The sequence below is a fragment of the Pelodiscus sinensis genome, chromosome 13 (assembly GCF_052426305.1).
Source record: "Pelodiscus sinensis isolate ZL-2025 chromosome 13, ASM5242630v1, whole genome shotgun sequence".
NCBI lineage: Eukaryota > Metazoa > Chordata > Testudines > Trionychidae > Pelodiscus > Pelodiscus sinensis.
In genome coordinates, this window is record NC_143064.1 from 41105889 (window position 1) to 41118017 (window position 12129).

The window sequence follows — 12129 nt, forward strand, 5'->3', positions numbered from 1 at the left end:
GATAATGTTTCTTCCAACATTGACTCTGTCTTTATTGAACAAAACTGGGGGAGACTGGGAAAAGGAGGTGGGAGAGGGGAAGAGAAAGGCTGGGAGAGGGGAGGGCAACTAACATGATCAGGAGTTGGGAACAGGTCCCAGATGAAGAAAGGCTGTAGAGACTGGGACTGTTCAGCTTAGAAAAGAGGAGACGGAGGGGGGACAGGATAGAGGTCTCTAAAAGCAGGGGTTGGGTGGAGAGGGTGCATTCAGAAAAGTTCTTCCTGAGTTCCCATAAAGAAGGACTAGAGGACACCAAAGGAAAGGAATGGGTAGCAGGCTTGAAACTAGTAAGAGAAAGTTTTTCTTCTTCCCAAAGCAAATAGTTAACCTGCGGAACTCCTTGCTGCAGGAGGCTGTGAAGGCTACAACTAGAACAGAGTTTAAAGGGAAGTGAGATCAAGTCATGGAGGTTGGGTCCATGGAGTAGTCTTAGCCAGGGGGTGGGAGTGGTGTCCCTGCCCAAAGTTTGTGGAAGGCTGGAGAGGGATGGCACGAGACAAATGGCTTGGTCACTGTCTTCGATCCATCCCCTCCAGGGTTCCTAGGGTTGGCCGCTGTCGGCAGACAGGCTACTGGGCTAGATGGACCTTTGGTCTGACCCAGGACGGCCATTGTAAGCTCAGGGCTCAGGGTCGGGGGTCTCAGTGGACCCCCTTGATTTTCATGCACACCTGCTCTTGGGTGGCCAGGCTGGCAGCTCTCCTGCCCTAGATGGCCACTTTCCTGTGCCTAGTGCGGAGATCGTGGACGAGGTCCACGATGTCCGCACTAGGCCAGGAAGGTGCCCGCCTCTTGCGGGCCAGGGCAAGCTCCCGGGAGCCGCCAGCCTGGTCCCGGGAAGAGGGGGTGGGCTGGGGAACATCGGGTGGGTGGCTCTGTGCCGTGCCAGGTGCAGGGTCTGCTGGCTGGGTGCTGGCAGGCTTGCACCTGGCACGGGCACCGTAGCCAGCCCGTGCCCCTTTAAGGAGTCCGGGGCCGGGAGGGGGGCATAGAGTTTCCCTGGTGTTGGCCAGAGTGGCCACCAGGAAAACCTGGGGAGGGCTAGCCTCCCACTAGTTCGAATTCAGGGGCTACACACCCCTTAATTCGAACTAGCTAGTTCGAACTAGGCTTAATCCTCGTAAAATGAGATTTACCTAGTTCGAACTAAGCGCTCCGCTAGTTCGATTTAAATTCGAACTAGCGGAGCGCTAGTGTAGCGCCTATTAAAGTTAGTTCGTTAGTTCGTTAGTCCGTTAGTTCGAACTAACTTTGTAGTGTAGACATACCCCCAGAGACTCTCAACATTTCTGTCTCCTATGCCCACCTTCACCTCACTCCAAGTGTGTTCATTTTTAATGTATAAGGCAACACCTCCTCCCTTTTTTCCCTGTCTATCCTTCCTGAGCAAGCTGTACCCTTCTATACGAACATTCCAATCATGTGTATTATCCCACCAAGTTTCTGTGATGCCAACAATGTCATAATCGTACTTATTTTTTAGCACTTCCAGTTCTTCCTGCTTATTTCCCATACTTCTCGCATTTGTATATAGTCATCTAAGATCCTGATTTGACTTTGCTTCCTAGTTTTGCCCTGACCATCCTTTCTCTATGCCATTGTCGGCTCCTGGACTAATGCGCTAAGTGACACAAGATGGGATGAAGATGGACAGCCCTTGTTGGGTAAAGAACAGGTTAGTAACTATTTAGAAAAGCTAAACGTATACAAATCCATAGGTCCAAACTTAATGCATTTGGGGGTACTGAGGGAGATGGCAAATGTCATTGAGGAGCCTTTGGCCATTATCTTTGAAAACTCGTGGAGATCGGGAGAGAACCCGGATGATTGGAAAAATGCAAATGTAGTGCCCATCTTCAAAAAAGGGAAGAATGACGATCCAGGGAACTATAGGCCAGTCATTCTTACCTCGGTTCCTGGAAAAATCATGGAAGGGATCCTCAAGGAATCCATTTTGAGGCACTTGGAAGAGAGGAAAGTGACAAGGAATAGTCAGCATGGATTCACAAAGGGCAAGTCATGCCTGACCAATCTGATTAGCTTCTATGATGAGGTAACTGGCTTTGTGGACATGAGAAAGTCAGTGGATGTGATATATCTTGACTTTAGGAAGGCTTTTGATACGGACTCCTTCCATATTCTTGCCAGCAAGTTAAGGGAATGTGGATTGGATAAATGGACGGTACGATGGATGGAAAGATGGCTAGAAGGCCAGGCCCAGTGGGTAGTGATCAACGGCTCTTTGTGAGGATGGCGATTAGTTTCTAGTGGTCCCCAAGGTTCGGTTTTAGGACCGGTTTTGTTCAATATCTTTATTAATGACCTGGATGAGGGGATGGATTGCACCTTCAGCAAGTTTGCAGATGACACTAAGCTAGAGGGAGAGGGAGATATGCTTGAGGGCAGAGATAGGGTCAAGAGTCACTTAAACAAATTGGAGGATTGGTCCAAAAGAAATCTCATGAGGTTCAACAAGGACAAGTGCAGTCCTGCCCTTGGGACAGAAGAATCCCAAGCATTGTTACAGGCTGGGGACCAACCAGCTAAGTAATAGTTCTGCAGAAAAGGACCTGGGGGTTACAGTGGATGAGAAGCTGGATATGAATCAACAGTGTACCCTTGTAGCCAAGAAGTCTAATGGCATATTAGATTGCATTAAGAGGAGCATTGCCAGCAGATCCAGAGATGTGATTATTCCTCTTTATTCGGTTCTGGTGCGGCCACATCTGGAGTACTGTGTCCAGTTCTGGGCCCCACACTACGAAAAGAATGTGGACGCATTGGAGAGGATCCAGTGGAAGGCAACCAAAATGATTCAGGGGTGGATCATATGACCTACGAGAAGAGGCTGAGGGAGTTGGGTCTGTTTAGCCTGCAGAAGCAAAGAGTGAGGGGGCATTTGATAGCAGCCTTCAACTTCCTGAAGGGAAGTTCGAAAGAGAATGGAGAAAGGCTGTTCTCAATAGTGACAGATGGCAAAACAAGGAGCAATGGTTTCAAGTTGTGGTTGGAGAGGTCCTGGTTGGATAATAGGAAAAACTATTTCACTAGGAGGGTAGTGAAGCACTGGAATAGGTTACCTAGGGAAGTAGTGGAGTCTCCATCCCTAGAGGTGTTTAAGTCTCGGCTTGACAAAGTCCCTACTGGGTTAATTTAGTTGGGATTAGTCCTGCCTAGAGCCGGGGGCTGGACTTGATGACCTTCTGAAGTCTCTTCCAGCTCTATGATTCTATGATTCTATGAAATATCTGCGGTCTTCATGAAACTTTGGTTGGTGCACAGAATGAAGCAGCAGCCAGCCAGCCAGCTGATGGTACTCAGTAGACATCTGCTATAGACCCAGCAAAGAGAGCACAGTACTTAAAACAGTGTAGGAAAAAGGAATAGTGATAGAAATGTAGCCGTGATAGTCTGGGGTAGCTGAAGCAAAATGCAGGACAATGTAGCACTTTAAAGACTAACAAGATGGTTTATTAGATGATGAGCTTTCGTGGGTCAGACCCACTTCCTCAGATCAAATAGTGGAAGAAAATAGTCACAACCATATATACCAAAGGATACAATTAAAAAAAATGAACACATATGAAAAGGACAAATCACATTTCAGAACAGGAGGGGGATGCGGGGGAGGGGGGAGGAAGGAAGGTAAGTGTCTGTGAATTGATGATATTAGAGGTGGGGAGAGTGGGACGTCTGTGAGCTAATGGTATTAGAGGTGATAATTGGGGAAGCTATCTTGGTAATGGGTAAGGAAAAAGGAACAAATATCACTTTGGATGTTTACTGAAAAATCTTTCCATATACAATTATAGTGCTTTTTTATATTAGGCTGTATTATTGAACTAAAATATTTATCTAAATTTCTTATAAATATTATAAGCATCCAGATGAATGAGAGTTTGAGCATTGTCTTCAATTCTAGATGAAAACATTCAAGATTAAGGATAACATCCAGCCAAAGTGTTATTCCATTATTCCCAGCACACAGGCTTACCAATACCAAAGTTTAGTTCTGAACAGCATCATTCATTTCCGGAAAACCCGAAGAACACACCACTCTCCTGACATGGCTTAGCAATGGTCAGACGAAAGAACTGTTAGGCTAAGCAGGATCTACTTATAATCAAAAAAGGTTCATCAACTTACTTGCAGGCCTGTATGTAGAGGAAGCTTGAAGGGGGTGAAAGCACCCCCTCCCCATGGTCCTCCATAGTCCCCCTGGGGCTGATTCTGGCCAACTGTGGGAAGGCAGGAGCGGTGCATTGCCCCAGTTCTCCCTCCCCATACTTCAGCTGTCCAGTGGAAGGCTGCGGCTGATTTCCTGCCTTTCCCTCAGGAGTGAGTCTGGGGGTAAGGCTGGGCCTCTCTCCTGGAGGAGGGGGGTGGGAAATCAGCCCAGCCTTTCCCAGGCCAGCTGGAGCATGCTTACTTGGAGGACCATAGTGGGGTATGTTCACACCCTTGCAGTCCACATTTACAAAAAAAGCGTTTGAAACTGACAATCTGCAGTATTGTATGCATGGTATGGAATGCCTCCTGAAGGTGTATTTATAATGCAGCTTCACACTCCCCATCTGAAACATGCTAGTATTGTATGTGCCAAACCCCGCAACCAAGGATTTGGTGGATGCAGCAGTGTCATAGGAAACAGAGCCTGCCCTAGCCTATTACACTCACAGCCCATGCTCCAAGTAGGGAAGGCTTTCTAGCGTTAGTGATCTTTGGGACGATCTGGTTTTTAAATGGCAGACAGGTGCCTGCAGCACTTGAATGGGAGTACACCAGGAGGCTTTAAGATACAGCCTTCCTATTGACTATTTACTCCTCTTTTTGATCAAAGAAGGTAACAAATAATAATGGAAAAGATTTAAAAACTAAAGTTCAGTGCATGTGCTGTTATTAGCAGAGCCGTTAAGATTAATGATTTACCATCATAGTTTGAAGTTTTTAGCAAACTTTTTATTTTCCAGTGAATTTTCTGGTTAGCTGGTTCCATTACATTATATCTTAGCACAGAATGTAGCAGGGAATGGCAATTTACATTTGACAATGGAAGTGTATAATTTAATATGGGTGATAACTGTATTTTGATTAGCACACCTCTTTGGAGATACCCAAGTAACCCTAAAATGAGCTAATAGAGCCCATTGCAATGTGCAGCATTAATATACTGCAGCTTATAACTGCTCCTAACTTTGCTGGCTAGATAAAATGTCAAGGACCTTTTGTGGAATTGTTTGTTGGCTTAGCCTGAGGCCAATGCAAAACAAATGTAAAGGCAAGCACTACTGTTAAGTGGTAGACGCTTAAATACAAAATATTACAGAATTGGCAACCAGGCCCATTGCAGACTGTAATTTACAATTATTCCCATACCATTTAAATAGGACTTGAACATGCATAAATCTGATTACCTACTCTTATATGCCACTGCCACATTCAAGCTTTTTTTCTTTCTAATCTAGTTGCTCCTCCATAGCCTCTCCCTTCTCTCCAACTCACCGATGAGATATTTACTTCCCCCAAGTAAAAGTAGAGGTTCTTAAAACTATCTTCTTAAACAATTATTGCTAGTTGCTTTTAGCCTCAGCTTCTCTTGTTGTCACTGCTCCAGTAACGCTTTGCTATTTCTAGCCCAAACATTAGTTTTGAGGTATATCATATGCCAAAGCACAAAAGGAATATTGGCTATGCTATTTATTGAGAAGGGATAAAGTATTAAAACTTGTCCTGTGTAATACACTATCTATCCGTACATATGACTATTGTGTCCATCTGCTTAATATATTGAAACACGCATCCTATTGCCATCTCATACATTCTACAATAATTATCAGTGCCTGGGGCATTGCCTAGGATGGTTCAGAATATGCTTAAGGGATGCTTCTGCATCGGAGTAGGAAGAAAAGTTAACCAGATAATTTACTCCTGCATTTTCATTTAAATTAGATAGCAAGGTAAAGAAGAAACTCAAGGGAAAAGGAAAGGAAGCTGCCCTAATCTTGCTTGAGACTAGAGTAATTGTTATCTCCTATAAAAGGAGCCTGAGATTTGCTTGTTTTTACCACAATGTATTTAATAAAAGTAGATATGCGTCAAGTAATTAAAAAATACGTATGATCTATGCAGAGATACTAACAGTTTCTCCAGTTCAGATATAAAAAAACTGTATTATCCTTTCATGAAAATTTGATACTATCCTTTACATCAGCTAATTCATGCCCCAAAGACTACTTTTAGGGCCAAATCCCAGATGCATTCAATTAACTAAAGTATTTTTATTGGTCTAATGAGACTAAGATTTGGTTCTTTCTTCTGTAATTGAAATACGGTTTCATATACAGAATTTCTTACATTTGCAAACTACTTTTGTAGCAACTTCAAACTTGTCTTTGAGTTGATAGAAATTTTCTTTTTGCCTGATCAACTTTAATAGCATCTGAATTACCAACCATAATGACAATAATCCACTGACGTTTCCAGTTGATTTGTTATATTAGAAAGCTACAAACATCGGTGCCTACTGACTTAACTTCTAGCAGAGCTTCTCATATACTATACACACAGATTTGTATATTATTACTGATGTGAGCACTTCAGCATTTCTAGGAAGAGCAAATTTCTCAACAGGAAGTGAAGTACAGAAAACAATAAAAGAAGACGACAAAGGTGAAGATGCCGCTTTATCTAGCCACTCAAAAGACAATACCCATCTCTCCTCAATGAGAAACACATAGTTTAATTAAATACAGCTGGAAACTGCACAAAAGAAATTCATTTAATTAACTGGCAACCTGCTGATACTATAATTAAGCTATGAAAGCTCAACTGCCTCATACCAGATTTTAAAAATTAGTCAAATACATCTGCTTGGAAGTTTGCCTCACCTCTTAAAGACAATTGGCAAATATTGAAAATGAATTTAATGTGAAGATGAAATTTTTTATGTTTACATGTGCACCAATAAGAAGACCTGCCATTGGGGGGAATATTAAAAGTTTTGAGCACTGCAACAAGAAGTTTTGCTACACTTTTTCTTCTCTGGAGAAATAGTGTGTCAGACCAGTTGCAGTGTGACTGCCCTGCCTTTCTTTAGGAATATATGGGAAAGGAGTGCACAAACTTTCTCTTGTAATCTGGGGTGGGTGGCTCAAAATGTTCCGTACTTGTGTTAGAACGCTCTGTGAAAAAAGCAACAAGGCATTTTTCTTAACTGCTGCTTCTGCAGATATCTAGTAATGAACCTAGAATTTGCAAAATTTGAATTTGCAAAAAATGTGCACTGCCCATAGGAAAGTCACCCATTTCAACCATTTCACCAACTCTTGAGTCTTTAGCTGAGATCTAAAATAAAGCACCACTTACTGTACTAATAGTCACAAGAAGTTGAAACAAGGAAGATTTGTACTTTCCTCATGTTTCCCTGCCTAATGGAGCAACGATAATGCTTCAGCTGAGTGGACATTAATGGAAGCCATCTGGTGCATTCTCTTTCCAAGCCACCCCCATCGTGTCCTTTGAAACCACTACTTACAAATAATTCCTGTCATTGGTTTCTCCAGTAACATTTTTTAAAAACCACGTTGAAATTAGGCTGATCCTGATCTGTACCCAAGTCTCTTTTTAATAGACCAGGCAAAATGTTGGAGAGATTTTTTTGTTTTTAAGATCCCAGGCTTTATAGCTTTGCAGCTGCTTTTAGAAGCAACCAAAATTCATAAAGTTCAGAGTAGAAGCTAATTTCAGAAAAAGAAGCATTTACCAGTTATAGCAAAAAGTCTAAACCAGAACCTATGTGACATGCCAGCATGGGCATGGCTGGGGAGGAAATGACTCCATACCCTGCCCCCAAATTGCAGGTTTTAGGCATACATGGAATTTGTCCCTCTCTCCCCCAGACACAGCCCCATTTGCCTGACTGGAGCTGCCCCCCTGCAAATTTAGTGTCAAACTATGCTTATGTTTGTCAACTAGGTCTGCACTTGTAGAACTGTGTGAAGCACAGTGTGTACAGCAGGAGTGGGGAACCTATGGCTTGGGGTCTGGATCCAGCCTCTGGATTGCCAGGATCTGGCCCCTGAGGCTTGGGGCTCCCCCCCTCTCCTTGCACTGGGGAACCCACACTGGTGCTCCAGCCCTGTGGCCCCCCTGTGGGACTGGAGCTCCAGCTCTCTGATGCTGGTGGGGAACCCCAAGCCTCCCGTGCCAAAGTCAGGCAAGTCAGGGCCAGGTCCGACCTGCAGGCTTGTCCTGGCACATGGAGGGAACAGCTTTGCATGCTGCTGCTCCTCACCCCCCCCCCCCTCTCGACTGGGGAAAAGGCAGTACAGAAAAGTGCTGCTTGGAGGCTTTTTCCCTGACACTTTGACTGGTTGTAATAGTGGCCAATAAGAGCAGCAGGGGACACAGAGCCATGTGGATCCCCAGGGAGCAAGGAGCAATGGTCTCAAGTTGTTGTGAGAGAGGTCCAGGTTGGATATTAGGAAAAACTATTTCACTATGAGGGTGGTGAAGCATTGGAATGGGTTACCTAGGCAAGTAGTGGAGTCTCCATCCCTAGAGGTGTTTAAGTCTCAGCTTGACAAAGCCCTGGCCGGGTTGATTTAGTTGGGATTGGTCCTGCCTAGAGCAGGGGGCTGGACTTGATGACCTTCTGAGGTCTCTTCCAGCTCTATGGTTCTATGATTCTATGATTCTACTTGTTCTGGTGTGTGAGGGGAATGTGGGGAGTATCTTTTTATTTCTCAGGGTATGTCTACACTATCACCCTAGTTCGAACTAGGGTAGTTAATGTAGGCAACCGAAGTTGAAAATGAAGCCCGGGATTTAAATATCCTGGGCTTCATTTGCATCTTGCCGGGCGCCGCCATTTTTAAAGCCCCGGTAGTTCGGACTCCGTGCCCGCGGCTACACACGGCACGGAGTAGGTAGTTCAGATTAGGCTTCGTATTCCGAACTACTGTTACTCCTCATCTAATTGTTTTACCTCATGGCTGCTTGTAATCCTTCTAAGGCTGTGTCCAGACTCCATGCCTCCGTCGACGGAGGCATGTAGATTAGCGAGATCGGAAGAGGGAAATGAAGCCGCGATTAAAATAATCGCGGCTTCATTTAAATTTAAATGGCTGCCCCGATCTGCCGATCAGCTGTTTGTCGGCAGATCGGGAGAGTCTGGACGCGATGCCCCGACAAAGAAGCCTTTCTTCACCGACACAGGTAAGCCTCGTGAAACCAGGTTTACCTGTGTCGATGAAGAAAGGCTTCTTTGTCGGGGCATCGCGTCCAGACTCTCCCGATCTGCCGACAAACAGCTGATCGGCAGATCGGGGCAGCCATTTAAATTTAAATGAAGCCGCGATTATTTTAATCGCGGCTTCATTTCCCTCTTCCGATCTGGCTAATCTACATGCCTCCGTCGACGGAGGCATGGAGTCTGGACACACCCTTACTTTGATGAATTTCCTGGGGGAAATGGCAGTTGGATTATCTCACTCACAGAGTAGTCAATTCTGCCCCTTGCTTTAGAGTAGTCAATTCTGCCCCTCTTCTGCCATCCTAGGTTTGACTGACACCTGAGTTCACACCTCTTTGTTAATCATTTTGACCATCTGGTGCTAGAGTCTCCGGTCTCTAGTCTTCTCATGTTCACACATTCCTCACTGACACAGAGGACAGTTCATTTCAGAGAAAGCAATTTCTCTTACAAAGGAACAGGCAGGATTTCTTACAGACTTGCAAAGTTAAAAAGACAATTTTAAACTATTTTTTACTAGCTTATAATACCTAGAATATATTTTAATACCTATATATATTTATGCATAACAAAGCTTATGAAAGAAAATCTATATATTTATAGAAAGCAAAGCTATAAAATAAAGCCTATATAGCTACTACTATGGGTGTGTCTAGACTACAAGGTTTTTTTCAAAAAAAGTGGTCTTTTTTTGAAAAAACTTCCCCTGCGTCTAGACTGCTGCCACATTCTTTCGAAAGTAAATTGAAAGAATGTGGCAGTTTTTTCGACCGTGGAAAACATCGTTTTAGGAGGAATAACGCCTTTTTTTCAAATATGCTCTTTCAAAAAAAGGCGCTATGTAATGCAAACTGTGCTTTTTCGAAAGAGCGCATCTGGACTTCCTGGGTGCTCTCTTTCGAAAAAGTGGCTTGCTTTTTCGAAAGTACTGATTGTAGTCCAGACGCTCTTTTTTGAAAGAGGCTTTCAGCCCAAATGTAACCTATGGGTCAGACCTACAAGCTAGAGTAGCCTAGCCCCTCTGCCTTATTGCTGTTGCAGCTGTCCCTTGTGGAGGGGAAAGGTGCTGGCATTGGGGAGGCAGCAGGACACTATACTGCTAAAAATAGTAGTTGACATAGGAGGCAATGTTTGTGTAGGATACACACCTGGGTTCAGGCATGTAAGGTGCTCTACTGTCCTAAACTGTGCTTCACCATCTACATTGCTATTTATACCCATGTAAGCAGGGCATGTAACATCTATACTCTATATCGGGGTGGGCAAAAACTCTTAGTGGGCCAGCCCACAGGGCAGTTCCTGGCCCCACCCCCAGCATGTTGCCTGGGGGCCCAAGATGCATGAGACCTTTTAACTGCTTCTATTTAAAGGGCTCACGTGAGGCCCAGCGACTTCTGCCTGAAGTCCCGCCCCTTCCGGGTTGGCCCACAACTGCTTCCAAAATTTGTGAAGTGGCCTCCCTTCAAAAATTATTGCCTACCCTTGCTCTACATTCTGCCATTAATGTCAATGTACCAGAGAGAGCCAAATCACACTACCTCTCTGGAATACAGCAGTGTTTACCCACCTCAGAAATGTTTTGTGAAATCTCATTAATGGGCACCTGTGAAGAGCTTTGAGATCCAAAAGGAAAAAATTTCTGTTAGAAGTAACAGTGGAACTAGCAACAAAATCTCTGTTTAGCATTTGTCATCCTTAGCTCACAAAGTACTCTTTGAACATAACTAGACAATCCTCATTTTACAAAGAGAGGTGCCATATATTCAGAGATTTTCAAAAGAATGTATGTTAGGGATGTCCCAATTTTTGTTCATGCCACTTGGAACACTAGGGAACTGATTTTCACAGGTGTAGTAGCCATTTTTTTCCCACTCAGATTTTTGCTTAGTGGTACTTTTGGAGAAGCATGCCCAAGATGATAAAAACTGCATACCAAAAAAAAGAAAAAAACCCCCACAGAGTCTGCATCTGAAAATCCCATCTTAAGTGATTTGCTCAGTCTTTAAATAGCAGATGCATGACAGAGGTACAAATATAATCTATCACCATATGATCTGAGAATCAAGGTTTCCTGTTTACCAACTCACCAAATCTTCGAAAAATTGTCTTTTAAACTGTCACCATATTCCTTAGGTATATCTGTGGTCTGCATGAAATTACCACAAAGAGGGTGCAGAATCTATACAAATCATATTTGTATATTAGGTGGTGGAATCTCCCTCTCTGGAGATATTTAAGAACAGGTTAGATAGACATCTGTCAGGGATGGTGTAGGTGGAGCTTGGTCCTGCCTTGAGGGCGGGGGGCTGGACTCGATGACCTCTTGAGGTCCCTTCCAGTCCTATTATTCTATGATTCTATGATTCTATGATATTCCAAGAACGGTTATTAGTGTTTTACTGTCAAGTCAGGGGTCTCACAGAGGTCTATTTTGGGTTCAGTATTTTCTTTCATGACTTGATTTATGGAATGGAGAATATGTTTAAAAAATTACAGATGAGACCAAGCTGGGAGGGGTTTCAAGAACATTGGAGGGCAGGATTAGAATGCAAAATGACCATGACAAATGGTAGAATTGATCTGAAATGAACAAGGTGAGGTTCAATAAAGACAAGAGCAATGAATTACACTTAAGATAGAAAAATCAAATGCACAGTTACAAAATGAGAAATAACTGGCTAGGTGGTAGCACTGCTGAAAAAGTATCCAGAGATCACAAATTGAATGAGAGTCAACAAAGCAATGCAGCTTAAAAAAAAAAAAGCCTACAGGCTGCCCCCGACTTGCTACACAATCAGCTCCGGGGATAGCATTGCAAGTTGGGGGCATCGTAA